Here is a 21,168-nt window from a genome sequence, read left to right on the forward strand (position 1 = left end):
ATTTCAAGACATGGAATATGAGGGTGCAGTGAGATAGCCAATGGGTTGGACAATACTTTTCTTGTCAATCATCTTGAAAAAACGAGTATTTAAAAACTAGAAATCGACTAATCCTCCATCGTTAACACAAAATTGTAATCTAAATTGTAATTGTTCGATTTATTGCCTACCTCATGCCTTTTGCACACATTGTATATAGATTCTCTTTTTTCTACCATGTTATTGACTTGTCTATTGTTTACTCCATGTGTAACTCTGTGTTGTTGTCTGTTCACACTGCTATGCTTTATCTTGGCCAGGTCGCAGTTGCAAATGAGAACTTGTTCTCAACTAGCCTACCTGGTTAAATAAAGGTGAAATAAAAAAAGAAAATAAAAAAAATGAAAAGGTCAAACGCTTTATTATCTAAATGTGGAAAGTGAGTGGGCGACGGAGAGAAACAACATGGTGCAGTTTGAGGCCATGTTGGCGGAGAGTGATACGGGTGCTGGAGATGGGGCTGGGAACAGGTAGGTCTGGGCTGGGGGATGTCGTTGATGTTTGTGTGTGTGTGTTTGTATGCTGTTGTTGGTATGTGTATGTTTTGAATTGTAAAAAAAGAAAGAAAAAAGATCAGGAACCAAAGTGAGTTTTCTTTGGCTGTTTGAGGGTTAACTGTAGGTAACGTAACAGGAAATGTGCACAAGATAGAATTAACCAATAAACTACTACTACGTGGTGTGGTCAGGGTTAAGTGTGCGTAGGTAATATTGCAACTGGTACAGTATGTGGTCTGGCTGTAAGAGGGTTATGACTAACGTCCAGACCACTATTGTATGTTGTCTGTCTGTTTGAGGGTTAAGTAACATGGTAACATAGCAGGGGCCACAGTATGTTGTGTGGCTGTATGAACCTACAATATGTGGTGTGTTGGTACTTCCAGGGAGCCATCACCACACCGTTTATCACCAGAAGCAGAGGGAGGGGTAGGTCAGAGGAGGGTCGAAGAAACCTCACCAGACACCCGACAAAACGAAACAAAATCTAGCACCTGCTTAGCAGTAAATCATAACATACTGTCACAGTGGACACATATATCCATACACAGGCCAGCTGGGAAGGGTCTGGCTCAAATGCAATAGTAGTGTTTATGTAATAGTGTTAACGTGTAACGAATTCAATAAATGTCTCATATAAAATAGTATAATGTCCAACTCCTATGGAGGAGGAGTACACGCCCATGTCTATTACAGCAAATATAGGGTCATCATTGGGTGTGTCCTAATAATATCTCATTTCTGAAGTGTGCACTTGTTCACTACTTTCCACAAACGTAAAAGCATTGGATTGGTGGAGGGATGGGCTTGGCATGGGCTACATTTCTTATACCGGTAATTTCCTTTTAAATCAGTAAAGGGAAGTGAACAAGAAGAAGAGATTAATGCGTTCCCTTTCAGTCAGTCAACTTCGGTACAACGTACTATAATTATACTATGGGGAGTCGCACTCTTGCGACTTCCGTTTGAAGGATCTACAATTATGCCTGACAAGGAAAATGAAATCCGTTCCTCACCCTGCCTTCCTCATTCCCTCGGATTCATTCCGCTCTTCACCTCGCTAAAACAAACAACTCAACAACTAGACTGTCTTACATTGCACCAACTAAACCGTTCCATAGTGGGCATGGTGTCCTGAATGTTGTACTTGTTCTCTTACGTTTTCTAATCACAAACAATGAGTTACTCTTCAATTTGCTGGTGCAATGAATAAGATGGCTAAGAAAATGACCCGAGACGACGATGGCTAAGCTGGGTTCGGGGTCGAGATCATGCCCCCAGTCATGCAGTCATAGCATTTATGTGAAATATGCTCACGATATACATGTAGTTTGTCTCTGATTGGAGCACGCTCAGCCAAACCTTGCTCGAACCAGTCCATGTGTGCATTGCCCCGTACTGCATACAAAATCCCTGGAAGATGTGTAGGATTCTTGAGGAAGCTTGGAATTACTGATGGCGACTTTCCTTTCCCGGATGCCGGCACTTCAGTTGGGACCAAGGTGCAGGAAGTGGAGATGGATTGGGTGGTCGGAGCAAATGTCTTGTCTGCCTGGGCGCGGGGTATGTGGTGGCTGCCAGGGCGTGGGGTATGTGGTGGCTGCCTGGACGTGGAGTATGTGGTGGCTGCCTGGGCGTGGGGTATGTGGTGGCTGCCTGGACGTGGAGTATGTGGTGGCTGCCTGGGCGTGGGGTATGTGGTGGCTGCCTGGGCGTGGGGTATGTGGTGGCTGCCTGGACGTGGGGTATGTGGTGGCTGCCTGGGCGTGGGGTATGTGGTGGCTGCCTGGGCGTGGGGTATGTGGTGGCTGCCTGGGCGTGGGGTATGTGGTGGCTGCCTGGGCGTGGGGTATGTGGTAGCTCCTGTGCGTTCTGTCACCGGTTACGGAGGCTACTAGAAAAGAGAGGGCGGCCAGGTTCGGTGGGCACGCTCCGCCGACTGTGTCTACCATTGGTCAAGCACCGCTTGCCTCTCTTCCAAGATTTGTTGATGAAGTGATCTGGTCCTACGTGGACTTTGGAGGCCAGGCTAGCTAAACTAGCATTCCCCCGGCCTTATGGCAACCCCATTCCTATTTTCAGTTCCTGGAGTTGGAGGGAGTGAAGGAAACTGGGTTTGCGTGCCCCTGCGGTGAAGAAGCAGCCCCTGAGCACTTGGCTGGGGTAACCCTCGGAGTGCGAGGCTTTGGCATGGATCTGAGTGACAAGTGCACCCCTCAGCAAAAACATTACTGTGACAATAGTGTCCCAGCGTTTGGTAAACGGGGTACTACGTCAGCCATTGCCAGAGCCCCCTGTGCCCGTAAAGGGTCAGACTTCATTGCTGATTCCTGCCTGTAACTCACTAGTCCCTATAATATGTCTAGGGATACTGGTTATGGGCTCTATAGGCAATTAGTTGTGGTAGCAGAGTCAAGGGAATGAGCAGGGTTGGACATGACCACATCATTATTCAACATGCAGTCTCTTTGGTTCGTATGAGCCCCCAAATGAGCTGTCTGTCTTCAGCTCAATACTTTGAATTCCTGGGAATTAGATTCAATTATGCACCTGCCCCTGTCTGTTACAATGTATTGCGAGCTGTCTGTCCCATTCCCAGCTAGGGTACAAGGCGCTTTGTCTTCAGTACCTATGACTGGTTGGTAGAATAATATTTCCCCCCTGGGTCTATTTTTAATGTGTGCGGTCCAGTGACTAAACTGCGTGAAGCTCGAGGTGGCACGGCCACGGCCAATCGGGATACGTCACTGATCGCCGGAGCCCGTGTACCCAGAGTGGGTCGGGCTTCAGGCAAACCTTGGCACATAAACACAATTTTTTGTGTTCACTGTGATCAGGGGTGTTAAAAGTGTTGTCACCCGCGTGGTGGTGCGGTTCCTGAAAGGTGTACGTGGTCTCAGACCTGTCTCTTAACCTATTGCGTCCACATGGGACCTGGCGCTGGTTTTGGAGGCATTGTGTGTGGCCCCTTTTGAGCCTCTGGAAAGGTAGATCTGAAGATCCTATCCAACAAATCCTCCCTGCTCATGGCTTTGGCCTTGGCTAAAGGTGTTGGGGACCTCCACGCATTATACGTACACCCTTGTCCAAATACGGCCTTCGCCCCGAAAGTCATTGCTGTATCTTACAAGTTCTTAACTTTGAGCTATTTCCCTTTCTCCTCCTTCACTTCTGAAGCGCCACAGAGGTTATATGCCCTATGTCTGGTGTGAGCTTTACACACGTACATTGAACGGACCTGGACATTCGGTTATGTGACCATTTTTTGGGCTGTTTTGCTAATCCACTTCACGACAGGGCGTTCTCTAAGCAGTGTCTCTCCCACTGGATTGTGGAGGCTATCTCCCTGGCATATAGCGAGAAGGGGCAAGGGTTACCTAGCAGTGTATGTTCCCACTCCACCAGGGGTGTGGCAGCGGCATCGGCCGTTGTAGGAATAGGCGTTCCACTAGCGGGACTACAGTCGACAATATCCGGTGAAATTGGAGGGCTCGTAAAAAATAAAGAATCGTAATATTAAACATTCTTGAACATACAAGTATCTTATATCATTTAAAAGCTTAAATTCTTGTGAATCTAACTTCGTTGTCCGATTTACAATAGGCTTTACAGCGAAAGCATACCATGCAATTGTCTGAGGACGGCGCCCCACATATTATTTTTCAACCAGCACAGGCTTCACAGAATCACAAATAGCGATTAAATAAATCACTTACTTTTGAAGATCTTCCTCTGTTTGCAACCCCAAGGGTCCCAGCTACAACATCAATGGCCGTTTCGTTAGATAAAATCCTTCTTTATATCCCAAAAAGTCTGTTTAGATGGCGCCATCGATTTCAGTAATCCACTTGTTCAACATGCAGACAAAGCAGTCTAAAAAGCTACCGCTAAACTTCGTCCAAACAAGTCAAACAACATTTCTATCTAATCCTCAGGTACCCTAAAATGTAAATAAACAAAAATATTTCATACGGAAAGTAGTATGTTCAATAGGAAAGTAAAATTAGTAAGCGTGCGCCCTCTTCCTCGCGTGCCGAAAGACTGATATTGTTCTAGTGGTATCTTCCCTAAAACTCAAAATTCTTGCTAATTTTTCAAGAAACAAGCCTGAAACCTTGAATAAAGACTGTTGACATCTGGTGGAAGCCATAGGAATTGCAATCTGGGAGCCCGAATTACATAGGACCCATAGCTTTCCATTGTAAGAGCCTGGGACCTCAAAAATAAAAAATTCTGGGTTGGTTTTTCTTTGGATTTTCACCTGTCATATCAATTTTATTATAGTCTCAGACATTATTTTAACAGTTGGAGAAACTTCAAAGTGTTTTCTATCAAATGCTACCAATTATATGCATATCCTGGCTTCTGGGCCTGAGTAAACGGCAGTTTACTTTGGGCGCGTCAGTCAGGCGGAAATTCAGGAAACTAGACCCTATCCCAGAGAGGTTTTAAAGTGTTGACTATAGGAAATATTTGTGCTGCAGCAAGTTGGGCATCTTCACACACTTCTGTGAGGTTTTATTGCTGCTCCCAGCACAACACACAGTGGGCTTACAGCTGTGACAGGGGAAAGTCCCTAGGCAGCGCGCCCTGTCCTCATTACCTAGACTACTGCATCTGGCGGGGTCAGGTCTGGGTGGTCGGCCATGGGCTGTTCCGTTGGGGTTGGCTTGGGGCATGATTATATTTCTCCATAGTATGTTGTTCTCTATGAGTACATCACGGCAATTCAATCCCAGGTGTGTTCAATCTTATTGTAATGTGTACGCTGAGTGTCCAAAACATTAAGGACAACTGCTCTTTCCATGACATAGACTGACCAGGTGAATCCAGGTGAAGCTATGATCCCTTATTGACGTAATTTATTAAATCCACTTCAGTCAGTGTAGATTAAGTGGAGGAGACAGGTTAAAGAAGGATGGATTGTATTGGATTGTGTGTGTGTGTGTGTTTGTGTGTGTGTGTGTGGGGGGGGGGGGGGGGGGGGGACGCAATATTAGGAAGGTGCTCTTAATGTTTACTGCCATATAGACACACACCAGGGTAAATTCTGCATAAGCATAATTTGAATTTAATTTGAATGAAAGGAAGTCAAATTTCATGAAATGAAATTCAATTAAATACAAATGCCTTATTTATTCTATACATCACCATATACTTTTTTTGACATCATGTACCCTTACCAATACCATTTTCCAAGGTTGAAACATTTAATTTTTACAATTATTATCCTACAACTATTCTACATAATTACAGTGGTCTGAAAATATTCTAAGATCATGTTTTTTATTTGTATAATCATTCATAATAATTAAATAATGTATAACCATTTGAAAATTAAATAATTCCTAATTTAAATGTCAGAAAAAAATAATTTCCTAGAACGCATTAGATCAAAACATCAAACACTGCAGAATGGAATCTAACATCATGACAATCTAACATCATGACAATCTAACATCATGACAATCTAACATCATGACAATCTAACATCATGACAATCTAACATCATGACAATCTAACATCATGACAATCTGACATCATGACAATCTAGCATCATGACAATCTAACATTGAGACAATCTAACATCATGACAATCTAACATCATGTCAATCTAACATCATGACAATCTAACATCATGACAATCTAACATCATGACAATCTAACATCATGTCAATCTAACATCATGACAATCTAACATCATGACAATCTAACATCATGACAATCTAACATCATGACAATCTAACATCATGTCAATCTAACATCATGTCAATCTAACATCATGTCAATCTAACATCATGACAATCTAACATCATCACAATCTAACATCATGACAATCTAACATCATGACAATCTGACATCATGACAATCTGACATCATGACAATCTAACATCATGACAATCTGACATCATGACAATCTAACATCATGACAATCTGACATCATGACAATCTAGCATCATGACAATCTAACATTGAGACAATCTAACATCATGACAATCTAGCATCATGACAATCTAACATCATGACAATCTGACATCATGACAATCTAACATCATGACAATCTGACATCATGACAATCTAACATCATGACAATCTAACATCATGACACTCTAACATCATGTCAATCTAACATCATGACAATCTAGCATCATGACAATCTAACATTGAGACAATCTAACATCATGACAATCTAGCATCATGACAATCTAACATCATGACAATCTGACATCATGACAATCTAACATCATGACACTCTGACATCATGTCAATCTAACATCATGACAATCTAACATCATGACACAAAAATAATGCTCTTTGACATCTTTGAGTTCTAATCAAACTAATATTTGAAATGGTATGTATATTCTTTGCATTAATAAGTGACATATCCTTTAGATAAAAAATTTGTCAAATGAATGAGACTTTCATGTTTTACGTCTCAGTTGAATTCAAATTAAATTCAAATTCTGCTTCATGTGAGGTGTGGCCATTTCAAATTCAATTCCAATTCATGGTTAGAATTGTCTTTTTAACAGAATTGATGCCAACCCTGAAACACACATAACCAGATGGCGTTGAATGGTTGGTGACGAATAGATTCAAATCCTATTCATGACTTTCACATGATCACAACAGCGAAACCTGACTTTTCAGACATTCACACTATTTCAGTGTTAAAATAAACTTAAGTCATAATCAACATTCAAAACAAGGGCTCAAGAGAAATGTCATAAAATATCGGTTGCCTCGGGCTCCTAGTCAGTACACATAAAACGTAACGATATAGGGTTAGGGTTATATGTCCGAGAAATGGCACTCAGCTTTAACTGTTTGTGGTGTGAACTTTACAAGCCTGTTTATTACTGAGAGGCAGGGACTGTCGTCGCCCTGTACCCCTACAGTAACCCTATCCCCTTACCCTTGGCTCTTGAAATGTGCTTACTGCTTCAAATTGTTTCCCCCTCTGCCCTTCTGCTGAAGGGAGACAGCCCGAGTCCTTGGGTAGAGGACTGGTGTGAATATGCACCACTTAAATCAGGATAATGTGCGATGCAGCTGATGGGGATGTATATGCCTCTGTGAATCACTGAGTAAGCAGTCACAGGAGGGTTATGGATGGCTATTTTGGAGGAGTGTATGATTGGACGTGAATGGTGACACATTTGTTCACGGCTGTGTGAATCTATAGTTGGATTGCTGATACTGTATGTACCACAAAGTCCTTATTGTTGTTTTTGTTCGGGTGCTTTATCAACCTTCAATAACATTAGTTTGGCATGGGATTGATGTCAATTTCAGGCATTGAGCTTTCTGGTTTAGATAGACGTTCCATATTAGGTGTCTGTCTGCCGGTTGGGTCAGTGCCAACTTGTATGTGACAGGACTTTTCCTACTGTAGAGTATAAGACACTGGTCCCTTTCATTACAGATCCTCAGAGCTTTATTCTCAGCTTTGTTCCCTGGCCATGGCCCTAGGCCGATTCCAGATCTGTTTGTACTGTCTTGTCAACTTTAATGACTGTGACAAACATAGTAGTTGACAAGACAGCACAAACAGATCTGGGATCAGGCTATCCTAGTCCTTTCCTAATGGCTGCCCCTTCTGCGTGACTTGTCGGCCACTCCGTCGACCCCCAGATTATTCATAGACTCCATTAACATACTGTACGACAGATCTTCTGCTTTCGATAGACTGACGTGTAGACATTTATCTCCGTGCCCGTACGGTTCCTCTCTTTTCTTTATTGACACTTGACTCTCCTCCCTCCCTCCCAGCCTTCCGCCCCCTCTCACCCGCCCTCTCTATCTCTTCTCTCTCTCTTCTCTCTCTCCCTCTCTATCTCTTCTCTCTCTCTTCTCTCTCTCCCTCTCTATCTCTTCTCTCTCTTCCTCTATCTCTTCTCTCTCTCTTCTCTCTCTCCCTGTCTATCTCTTCTCTCTCTCCCTCTCTATCTCTTCTCTCTCTTCTCTCTCTCCCTCTCTATCTCTTCTCTCTCTCCCTCTCTATCTCTTCTCTCACCCGCCCTCTCTATCTCTTCTCTCACCCGCCCTCTCTATCTCTTCTCTCTCTCTTCTCTCTCTCCCTCTCTATCTCTTCTCTCTCTCCCTCTCTATCTCTTCTCTCTCTCCCTCTCTATCTCTTCTCACCCGCCCTCTCTATCTCTTCTTTCTCTCCCTGTCTTGACACAGTTGTTCTCACATATTAAGGCTCTGGTGGGATTAGTGGCTGGAATCTCCTGCATTTGTTTTGTTTTCTCACCGGGGCGAAAGGGAGAAGGAGGGAGGGAGAAAGAGCGAAACGGTGGGAGGGAGGGAAAGAAGGTGGGTGTGAAAGACAAGATGTGTTTGTGGTCTCTTGTCCACATGTCCCACATTGCTAACGTCCGTAGCGTGAGGTATGCGCTTGCATACGTTACTGCTTTGACTCTCGGAATTGATCAGAATCTTTGAAATGTCTGGATCTTTTTTCTCCTTGCATCCTCTTTTTGTCATGCCGGCCTTCCAGTGACCAGCGATGTATTATGTCTTAAACCCCTGAAAGGTTTCAAGCCAGGAGGGATTTCACACAGGAAATAGTTCCGGTGGAGGTGCTGTGCGGTTGGACTGGGACAGAACTGAGGGTTGGTGTCGCTAACCAAGAACAGAGGGGAGGACTCAGAGAAAGAGAAAAAGAGTGAGGAAGAGAGAAAGAGCGAGAGAGAGCTGGCAATGTGGCCTTCAGGTAAGGCTTTTTTTGCTTTATCTGTTTGGCTCTAGCTGTGGTGCGACAATAGCCTACTGAATTGTTATGGTGGTCTTGAGTAGTTGTTGTCTGGGGAAACACTGCACAGAAGAGATATCTTTTGAGCAAAATGGTCTGCGTCTTTGTAGTCTGGATACAATAAATGGTAAATATAACCCGTTATTTAGAACCTAAATACAGTACAGTGTAATAGTAGGATTATGTGAAGCTGTCTGACTTTGTGATGAACTATAATGTCAGTTCTAAGTGACAACGTGTCATATTAGATGGCTGTTTTGTGTTGACTTACAATTTCATTCGAAGAAGTTCCTTGATCTTTCCGAACACATATTGAACCAGTGGGTAATCTTCAGAGATGTTTTCATGGACCAAATATTATACGTACATGGTGTTTCCTTTCAGAGTCTGGATCTGTCAACCTAATGTACACATATACCGTTAATGGACAGCTGACAACAGTAGCGACAGCTCCACCTGTTAACCACTCCACCTCTGCCTTGGAACGTAACACCAGAGATTTAGACTGGGCTGATTTTAGTGTGTGTGTGTATTCGTGTGTGTTCTGTTGACTTATTCCACATTTTGTTTTGTTACAGCCTGATTTCAAAATTGGATCAAATATCCCCCCCCCCCCATCTACACACAATACCCCATAATGACAAAGTGTAGACGTGTTTAGAAAGTGTTGTATAATTTTTCTTTCTTTTTAGATGTAATTTTAATGCAGCCAAATGTTAAGTCTGCGTGGGTGTGTAGACTTTCACTAGTGACTGTGTGTAAAAACATGTAGCCTGTGATGTCAACCATGTGACAGAGTCGGTGACAACATGTCACTGCAGAGCCCTGTCTCACCAATGACCCCAAAAGAAGACCTCCTCCTGTTGGCCGCCTGGCCTTGCTCATCTGACCCCCAGAATGTCCCTGCCAGGTTCTGAAATAGAATCCTAAGAGTTCTATAGCTCCACATGGCGAAGTGAAGTTTTCAACGAAAGTCACGCAAGCGGGGTACGCTAGCAATCTTTCCCCAATGAAAGCAGTTTGTCCAAGCCTGAAATCAGGCCCTAACGATACACATAGTTAAATGTTTTTGTGTATTATGACTGGATTATGGCTCCCGTCCAAATGTCGAGAATGATATACAGTACAAGTCAAAAGTTTGGACACACCCACTCTTTCAAGTTAAATTTTTTATTTTGTACTATTTTCTACATTGTAGAATAATAGTGAAGACATCAAAACTATGAAATAACACATGGAATCCTGTAGCAAGCAAAAAAGTGTTCAACAAATCAAAATATATTTTGATCTTAGATTCTTTAAAGTAGCCACCCTTTGCCTTGATGACAGTGTTGCACACTTTTGGCATTCTCTCAACAAGCTTCATGAGGTGGTCACCTGGAATGAATTTCAATTAATAGGTGTGCCTTGTTAAAAGTACATTTGCGTTTGACCCAATCAGTTGTGTTGTGACAAGGTATGCAGAAGATAACCCTATTGGTAAAAGACCAAGTCCATATTATGGCAAGAACAGCTCAAATAAGCAAAGAGAAATGACAGTCCATCATTACTTTAAGACATGAAGGTCAGTCAATACGGAACATTTCAACATTCAACATTTCAAGAAGAAAGTTTCTTCAAGTGCAGTCGCAAAAACCATCAAGCGCTATGATGAAACTGGCTCTCATGAGGACCGCCACAGGAAAGGAAGACCCAGAGTTACCTCTGCTGCAGAGGATAAGTTCATTAGAGTTACCAGCCTCAGAAATTGCAGCCCAAATAAATGCTTCACAGAGTTCAAGTAACAGACACATCTCAACATCATCTGTTCAGAGGAGACTGCGTGAGTCAGGCCTTCATCGTCGAATTGCTGCAAAGAAACCACTACTAAAGGACACCAATAATAATAAGAGACTTGCTTAGGCCAAGAAACACAAGCAATGGACATTAGACCGGTGGAAATCTGTTCTTTGTTCTGATGAGTCCACATTTTTGGTTCCAACCACTGTGTCTTTGTGAGACGCAGAGTAGGTGAATGGATGATCTCCGCATGTGTTGTTCCCACCGTGAAGCATGGCGGAGGAGGTGTGATGGTGTGGGGGTGCTTTGCTGGTGACACTGTCAGTGATTTATTTTGAATTCAAGGCACACTTAACCATTGCTACCACAGCATTCTGCAGCGATATGCTCTCCCATCTGGTTTGTGCTTAGAGGTACTATCATTTGTTTTTCAACAGGACAATGACCCATCACGCCTCCAGGCTGTGTAAGGGCTATTTGACCAAGAAGAAGAGTGATGGAGTGCTGCATCATATGACCTGGCCTTCACAATCACCCGACCTCAATCAAATTGAGCTGGTTTAGGATTCGTTGGACCACAGAGTGAAGGAAAAGCATCCAACAAGTGCTCAGCAGATGTCGGAACTCCTTCAAGACTGTTGGGAAAACATTCCTCATGAAGCTGGTTGAGAGAATGCCAAGAGTGTGCAAAGCTGTCATCAAGGCAGAGTGGCTACTTTGAAGAATCTCAAATATAAAATTTGTTTACATTTTTTTTGGTTCCTAAATGATTCCATGTGTTATGTGTTATTTCATAGTTTTGATGTCTTCACTATTATTCTACATTGTAGAAAATAGTAAAAATGAAGAAAAACCCTTGAATGAGTGGGTGTGTACAAACTTTTGACTGGTACTGTATGTTCATGCTATAGTCACCAGTCAACTCCATTACACTCAAAAATTACTTAAAATTCAACCAGTGAATGCTAGCGATGGCTAGCTATGCTAGCTATTCTACCATTCTGTCTTAATGAGTGTTATAGCACACTGCACATGAAAATGTATATTTTAAGTGGTATGCAGTAGGTTCATTACGATATCACCAAAGTATGTTGTATCGGACATTTCAAACAACATTCCCAGCTTATGAAAATGCAGTCATGGTGTTTAGTTTGAGAATGAACAAGATTTAACAAGGCAACCTTGGGGCTAATTTAAATGGGCGCCAACGGTAGATTTGAAGGATTTTCACATCCGTACACCAGTACGACCCGTGTGACCGCAGTGAAACATCACTCCTTGAGGAACTATGGAACTATATAAAAAGCTATTCCAGAAAATTCCATTTATTTTAAAATGTACACAAGGTGTCACAATGACAATTTAGAAGCAATTGTCTCTTCCTCTGAGGTATGTGTGTTTTTGTTTCAGGCATCTGGCAGTATTCAGACATACTGTTAAGGCTATCTTGGGTTGGGTTGGGTAGTTCATGTAGGAATATGGTGTGTGTGTGTGTGTGTGTGTGTGTGTGTGTGTGTGTGTGTGTGTGTGTGTGTGTGTGTGTGTGTGTGTGTGTGTGTGTGTGTGTGTGTGTGTGTGTGTGTGTGTGTGTGTGTGTGAGAGGGAGAGAGAGAGATGAGGCAGAGAGAGAGAGTCCGAGATTCTGTCTTCAAGGTGTAGTGTGAAAACAACAGGGATGTGTGAGAGAATAATGGTCAACATCAACATTCTCAGCCTCTACGGACCAGGGTGTATCCACTGACTTCACACACACACACACACACACACACACACACACACACACACACACACACACACACACACACACACACACACACACACACACACACACACACACACACACACACACACACACACACACACACACACACACACACACACACACTCGCATCTAGAACACCACCTCAGCTGTTGTTAATAATCGATTCATTAATACCATTCAAAGAAGTATGTACGCTATTTTAGTGATCGTTGCTATGTTTGTACACAGGGCCCCACACAATACCCCACAATGACAAAGCGAAAACAGGTTTTGGACATTTTTTCAAATGTATAAAAAAATTCAAAACAGAAATACCTTATTTACATAAGTATTCAGACCCTTTGCTACGAGACTCGAAATTGAGGTCAGTTGCATCCTGTTTCCATTGATCGTCCTTGAGATGTTTCCACAACTTGACTGGAGTCCACCTGTGATAAATTCAATTGATTGGACATGATATGGTAAGGCACACACCCGTCTATATAAGGTTCCACAGTTGACAGTGCATGTCAGAGCAAAAACTAAACCATGAAGTCGAAGGAATTTAATACATTTTAGAATAAGGCTGTAACGTAACAAAATTTGGAAATGTCAAGGGGTCTGAGTTCTTTCCAAATGCACTGTATTCCTACCTGATAAATAGTCTATATTTAGTGGTATCACTTCTCAGAAAACCAAACTGATATGCTTATCCTTTCAGACTCCCAGGTTCTGTCTGTTTCAATGGAAACTCAGATGGTTACAAAGGTTCTTTCCATCACGCTAACACCCACCATACTAACCACCAATACAAAATAAATCATTGGTGTAATCTCCGGTATGCAAACCTCTACAAACCAGGAACAGGCATTATGAAATGACTTATGTTGGTAAATAGAGCAGTGGTTCTCAAACCTCACTTTTTGGAGCCCCGGCCGTTCCATGTACTTGATCTATTCCAGAGCTAGCAGACCTGATGCAACTTGTCAATTAATCATTAAGCCTTTGATTGGGTGAATCAGGTGAGATAGTTCGGGGCTACAACAAAATTGTGACATGTTTGAGGGTCTCCAAGAAGAGGTTTAAGAAGGACTGGTATAAAGAATCTGATTGTCCAGTAGCTCTAGCTGGGTTCCTCAGTCCGGTATAGAGAATCTGATTGTCCAGTAGCTCTAGCTGGGTTCCTCAGTCCGGTATAGAGAATATGATTGTCCAGTAGCTCTAGCTGGGTTCCTCAGTCCGGTATAGAGAATCTGATTGTCCAGTAGCTCTAGCTGGGTTCCTCAGTCCGGTATAGATAATCTGATTGTCCAGTAGCTCTAGCTGGGTTCCTCAGTCCGGTATAGAGAATCTGATTGTCCAGTAGCTCTAGCTGGGTTCCTCAGTCCGGTATAGAGAATCTGATTGTCCAGTAGCTCTAGCTGGGTTCCTCAGTCCGGTATAGAGAATCTGATTGTCCAGTAGCTCTAGCTGGGTTCCTCAGTCCGGTATTTTGTACAGTACAGCAAGATTATTTTAGTAAACTAAAACTGAAACTAATTCTAAAAAAACTATTTAGTTAGCTAAAATAAATAAATTATAGCAAACCCATTTGAAAAACAAAAACTTCACAAACTATTATCTTTGATTCCAAAACTAACTAAACTAAAATAAAAACCATCATGAATTATGTTCAGTTTTATTTCTAAACTTTGGGCAAAAATCAAATGGGATTTTACATGGGTTTTTCAAGCGTCTGAAGCTGGTTGGTAAATGTAGACAGATTTTTTTAGCTTGGGAATTTCTACAGAGAGGAAGCGGAGAAGCGAGAGGCTAAACTCCGACCCAAAATCTGTCCGAAGCGAGAAGCAGAGGAAGTGCAGATTTTTGGGATGGAGGTCAATGAAAGCGTGTGGTCAAAATAAAAATGAATTTCTAATTAGCTAGGTGAGGCTTATCTGATCGAATATAAGTTTAGTAATGTTTAGGTTGTAACAGATGTGCTGATTTAAGTGGACGCACGTGGCATTCCGGCAACTTTGAGAAAAACAGTTTTATATCAGAGTTGTGCCTGTTGTTCACAGCCGTATCTGTCCTCTCGTTCTCTACAATGTCCCCGCCTGATCCCCCTCTTCCCTGCCTGCCTTCCACCTTTGCGGACATTTATTCCCATTATTAGTAATTAGTCCAGTATCTTGTCAGTATTGACGACTATTGACGACTATCACTAGCTAACTTGAATCTTCTTACATATACTACCTAAAGTTAAAAAGCATTGGATTGGATAAAAGAAAAGAAAGAGAAAACAAGCATTGGATTGGTGTAAACATAGGCGAGAGAAAGTTTCCTTCCACCATATTTTTTGCACCAGTCTCGGCGCTATTCCTTTTAAATCCAAGTCACATTGAGATTGACATGAAAGAATTTAAACATTAGCTAACCTATGACCTGACCCATCATCACCTTATGTATTACTGCCCCCAGTGGCAAGAAGGTCCCTACAACATGGAGGAAAGCCCCAAACTCTGGTCTCGACATTTCCAGATAACACATTATTTCCCCGTAGTATTTGCATCAGCTGGGGAGTTATTTTGGGGGGAAAATCCATTGAACTGTTTTGGGCTGATGAGAGCTTTCTCGGATTTAAGGTCTGGTACAATGACTTACATTTGAATCATTTAGCCGACTTACAGGAGCTATTAGGGTTAAGTGCCTTTCTCAAAGGCAAATCAACAGATTTTTTACTTAGTCGGTTTGGGGATTCAAACCAGTGGTTACTGGCCTAACGCTCTTAACCACTAGACTACCTGCTGCCCTAATCTCTACCACCATCTTTAATAACTTCAGTTTTTCCCTTATTTACCCCTGTCCTCTCCTGTCCGGTCCTATGAGTGGGCATCAGAAGGAAGTTCTGGGAAAATGGATGTCTTAGTTCACATGTGATCCTTTTCAGTCCGGCCCCTGTCTAAACTGCGTGAGTGGTATGAAGTGGCACCTTCTGTGGTGCCCGGGCTACATTCAGCAGAGCACAATGTTGTGTAATTAAATGTAGAATACAGGATCATACCAGCTCTATTCACGGCATTTCTATCTGCAATGTTCCACAACCTTTGCCTACTGAACACGCCTGTGTGTTCTGTTAAAAAGAGTTGATACTGTGTTGACAGGGTCCTACAACTAGGGAGCAGTAGAGCCTCATCACAGACAGGGGCTACTTTAGCTCGCAGTTGCTAGGTCCGTCTCTCGCTACCTGGGGGGGGATCAGGTCTGCCAAGCCATGTTTGTGACACTGACATCCATAGGTCCTCTCCTGTGATGTGATGACGTCTCACAGGGTGGCTGGGTGACACCGGGACACTCTGCAGGTGGCTAACTCTAACACTCATGTGGAAAGATGAGTGTCCATCTCTCCGGCTGGTGACAGAGATGTTGGTGGTTTAGGCTCACCCAACACCACATTACGTTCTCGCTCTCAGGGCATTAGCCTCAGATTACTGAACTGTCCATTTCTGCCAATCACACAACAGGACCTGGATCCAAATAGGATGGATTGTCTTTCAAATAGTCTGTGTGAGCATCTGACTGAGCCTGCCTAGACTGCCGGATGGGCAGGGTTTGCACCTTTGGGACTATTCCATTGGCTCTAGGATTTGAAAGAATAATACTACTTTTGGAACCAGGTCTGTAGCACACATTTAACCCCCAAAAGCTACAGTGGAGAGCTGTTGAGTGCAGTATTAGCTACAGTGAAGAGCTGTGGAGGGCAGTATTAGCTACAGTGAAGAGCTGTGGAGGGCAGTATTAGCTACAGTGAAGAGCTGTTGAGGACAGTATTAGCTACAGTGAAGAGCTGTGGAGGACAGTATTAGCTACATTGGAGAGCTGTGGAGGGCAGTATTAGCTACAGTGAAGAGCTGTGGAGGGCAGTATTAGCTACAGTGAAGAGCTGTTGAGGACAGTATTAGCTACAGTGAAGAGCTGTGGAGGACAGTATTAGCTACATTGGAGAGCTGTGGAGGGCAGTATTAGCTACAGTGAAGAGCTGTTGAGTGCAGTATTAGCTACAGTGGAGAGCTGTGGAGGACAGTATTAGCTACAGTGAAGAGCTGTTGAGTGCAGTATTAGCTACAGTGGAGAGCTGTGAAGGGCAGTATTAGCTACAGTGGAGAGCTGTGAAGGGCAGTATTAGCTACAGTGGAGAGCTGTGAAGGGCAGTATTAGCTACAGTGAAGAGCTGTGGAGGACAGTATTAGCTACATTGGAGAGCTGTGGAGGACAGTATTAGCTACATTGAAGAGCTGTGAAGGGCAGTATTAGCTACAGTGGAGAGCTGTGAAGGGCAGTATTAGCTACAGTGGAGAGCTGTGAAGAGCAGTATTAGCTACAGTGGAGAGCTGTGGAGGGCAGTATTAGCTACAGTGAAGAGCTGTGGAGGGCAGTATTAGCTACAGTGGAGAGCTGTGAAGAGCAGTATTAGCTACAGTGGAGAGCTGTGGAGGGCAGTATTAGCTACAGTGAAGAGCTGTGGAGGACAGTATTAGCTACAGTGGAGAGCTGTGGAGGGCAGTATTGGCTACAGTGGAGAGCTGTGAAGGGCAGTATTAGCTACAGTGGAGAGCTGTGGAGGGCAGTATTAGCTACAGTGAAGAGCTGTGGAGGGCAGTATTAGCTACAGTGGAGAGCTGTGGAGGGCAGTATTAGCTGTTCACACCATATTTATCACACCAATCTTTTCTTTTTAAAGGGGCAGTGCAGTCAAAAACTTGATTTGTTTGTGTTTAATATATTTTTTCCACATTATGAAGTTGGAATAATACTGTGAAATTGTGAAAATTATAATAAGGCTCTTTTTACTGTAAGAGTTGTTTGAAAAGACTGCCAGAAATTTCAACTTGGATGGAAGGGTGGAGTTTTCGGACTGCCTAGTGACATCATCAGGCGATATAAGTTAATAGACCAATAACAAAGAGAGTTTGCCCTCTTCTCTGCCAATAACATCTAGTTATCAGGGTACATGTCCCTCCCATTAGGCTCCTCCAATTAGGTCCCTCACTCAGACCACTCCCAGACTGCCCTAACAAAATTCTGGCTTGAGAAATAGCTTTTTGCTAAGAATCATTTTTTTTCTTATTTTTTTGACTATTTTAATTGAAAACAACCACAGGAAGGTACTTAATTGTTACTCAGAAAAGATTTGTTATTGAGATATAAACGGATGCATTGGACCTTTAAAGCAGTGAACGGAGTGGAAGTGAACACATGCACACTTAGGGCAGAAGGGCAGAGACACAGGCTTCAGTGGACCATACCCATCACCACACCGCCCTCCCCTCCCCTCCCCTTCCCTCCACCTTTAACCCCCACCTATGGGTGAGGTGACAGAGGATCCCTACACTCCTATTTCACCCCCTCATCATGACATCCATTAAGGCCTGCTCTAGCGCGCACACACACACACACACACACACACACACACACACACACACACACACACACACACACACACACACACACACACACACACACACACACACACACACACACACACACACACACACACACACACACACACACACACACACTGCCACTGTGGGGCCCCGACAGCACATTAGCGTTCGGACCATTGAGCCCAACAAGACCTGGAGTTGAATTATTGATAGCAACAGTACTAATGAGGAAACTGTATCCCCCTCCTCTGCTGACACTGGTTGCGTCCCAAACGATACCCTATTCCCTTTATGGTGCACTTCTATTTAACCAGGGCCCATAGTGCGTTGGTCAAAAGTAGTGCACTACATAGCGAATAGGGTGCCATTTGGGACGCAGACAGAGGGACAGGGCTACCACTGTCCTGAGAACTGCAGGGAGGGACAGGCACATACAGAGACATCATGACAATAACAGTTATTGAGCAAGATTGACTGCCCAGGTCTCACACACACTAAGACCGGACCTAGAGACTCAATATGTCCTCCCATTGCAAAGTTGGGATCAAAACTACATTTCCAATCTATGGGTCCCTAGGCCGAAACCTAAACTGTTGTAGATCGTGGATTTTCCTACACTTTACTTTCCCACAGCAGCATGGAGGTAATTTCTGTAGTGTGTTTGACTGGAGTTGCATTATGTTTGTATGTATCATACAGATGTAGGAACTTCATTTGATCACCCTGTCACAGGAGAACTTTTAAAATGTGTAGTGTATTTGAGATTTAAAAAGGCTTCTGAAGTTGGTGATTTCCACTTTGAAATTTCAGACTTGATTTTCCTCTACAAAAATGTCCATGAATTATAATCCACATAACAAATCACATTTCCTGTTGCCGCAGGATTATTTTCCTGCTGTAGCAGACTGGCTCAAATTAAGATCCTACATATGTATGAATATTTGTGTGCGTTTACATACAAAGCAGTGTGTGTGTGTGTGTGTGTGTGTGTGTGTGTGTGTGTGTGTGTGTGTGTGTGTGTGTGTGTGTGTGTGTGTGTGTGTGTGTGTGTGTGTGTGTGTGTGTGTGTGTGTGTGTGTGTGTTTCTGCTGTGTAGTGCAGCAGTGAGGTATTAGAGGTGTCAGGCAGACTCTTTAGTATTCACTGCACCACTCTCTGACTCTGACTCACACACACACTGCCCCAGCCTGAGAGAGAGAGCGAGAGAGCGAGAGAGAGGGGGAGAGGGAGAGAGTGAGAGAGAGAGGAATAGAGAGCCTGAGATAAGAAGAGGAAGAGGGAGGTAGAGGAGGACATGAGAAGAGCGAGAGGGGGGAGGGAAGGAGAGGAAGAGAGAGACTGACACAAGGTGAGAGAGGGAGGGAGAGCGAGTCTGAGACAGGGAGAGAGGGGGTGAGAGGGAGAAAGAGCAAGGGAGAGAGCAGAACAAGAGAAGGCATTAAAAAAGACAGACAGGGAGAGCTAGGTAGAGGGACGTGAGAGAGAAGAATAGAGAGCCTGAGACAAAGGGAAAGAGAGAGAGATGGAAAGGAGGACGAGAGAAGGCAACAAGGCACTGTAAAAGACAAGCTTGTTTCTCTAGCTAGCCCTAGGTGTTTCAGTGTGTTTGCACTGTGTGCTTGGAACCCAAGGGGATACATTTTTTCACTGTTTTATTATTAAGCCCTTCTTTTTAAACGCCTGTCCACTTCTCAATGGCATCATGGCTCTGTGCTTCTGAAAAGGTCTCTCTCTCTCTCCCCCCTTTCCCCTTGCTCTCTCTCTCTCTCTCTCTCTCTCTCTCTCTCTCTCTCTCTCTCTCTCTCTCTCTCTCTCTCTCTCACCTCCCTCTCTCTCTGTCTCTCTCTCTCTCTCTCCCCCCTTTCCTCTCTCTCTCTCTCTCTCTCTCTCTCTCTCTCCCCTCCCTCTCTCTATTCTCTCTCTCTCTCTCTCTCTCTCTCCCCTCCCTCTCTCTATTCTCTCTCTCACTCTCACTATCTCCCCCCTCTATCTCTTTCTTCCTCTTACACTCCTAGCCCTTGATGAGTCTTTTCGGGGCAGTTGTTAAGTAAGGGATGAGTTCAGTATAGACATAGCAAGATACATTATTTAGTTGGCTGCTTGTTTTCGTTCACAAGCAGTGTGTTTTTAACACCTCCAGTTAGCTACTGCATTGCTATGGACTGCAGCTTAATTCAACTCCCTCTCTATGCCACCATCTCTCTCTCTCTCTCTCTTCTTCTCTCTCACTGTCTCATTCCTCATGGTCCCCTCATCACCTCTCTTGTCAATCCATGTCTCTTCATCCCTCTGTCAGTTTGCATTTCGTTTAATCTCTCCCCCTCCTTCTCCTGCTTCCTCCGCTCTGTCGCTTTCTATCCCATCTCATTTTTTCCATCCTCCTCTCTCTCATTCCCCCTGTCCAAATCCTGTCCTTTAAGGGCAATAGAAAGGGGCGGCAGAATGCGTAACCTTGTCTAGACAGGTCAGAAAGTGAGAGGACAGAGAGAAGGAGAGAAAGAGAGGAGAAAAAAAGTTCATCCTATAAGTCCACGGTCACATGGAGTCAAAGAGCAAAGGGATGAGGGGGAGGGGCAATAAACGGCGAGAGAACGCGGCAGATGCAAGCCGACCAATTCTCTGGACAGAGGGGTGACGAGAGAGGGGGGAGGGGGGGGGGGGGGGTTGGAGGGGGAGACAGAGGCTGAGCGAGAGGGACACATGCATTATTGGTCCAGCGCTTTCTCGATCATGACTTACACTCTTATAATGACAAGTGGCTGCCGACACTCCCATTTGTCGAGGCTGCCGCCAATCAGAGCACGCAAGTAAGGTGCCTTTCGGTTATACGACCAGTGCATTTTCTGACTTCTCTGGAGATGAAGATCTAGCCACAGTAGCTCCTTCTCATTCTGTGATTGGATAGATAGACTTTGGGGAGTTACC

This window comes from Salvelinus fontinalis, chromosome 8 (assembly GCF_029448725.1).
Source record: "Salvelinus fontinalis isolate EN_2023a chromosome 8, ASM2944872v1, whole genome shotgun sequence".
In the NCBI taxonomy this organism is placed as follows: domain Eukaryota; kingdom Metazoa; phylum Chordata; class Actinopteri; order Salmoniformes; family Salmonidae; genus Salvelinus; species Salvelinus fontinalis.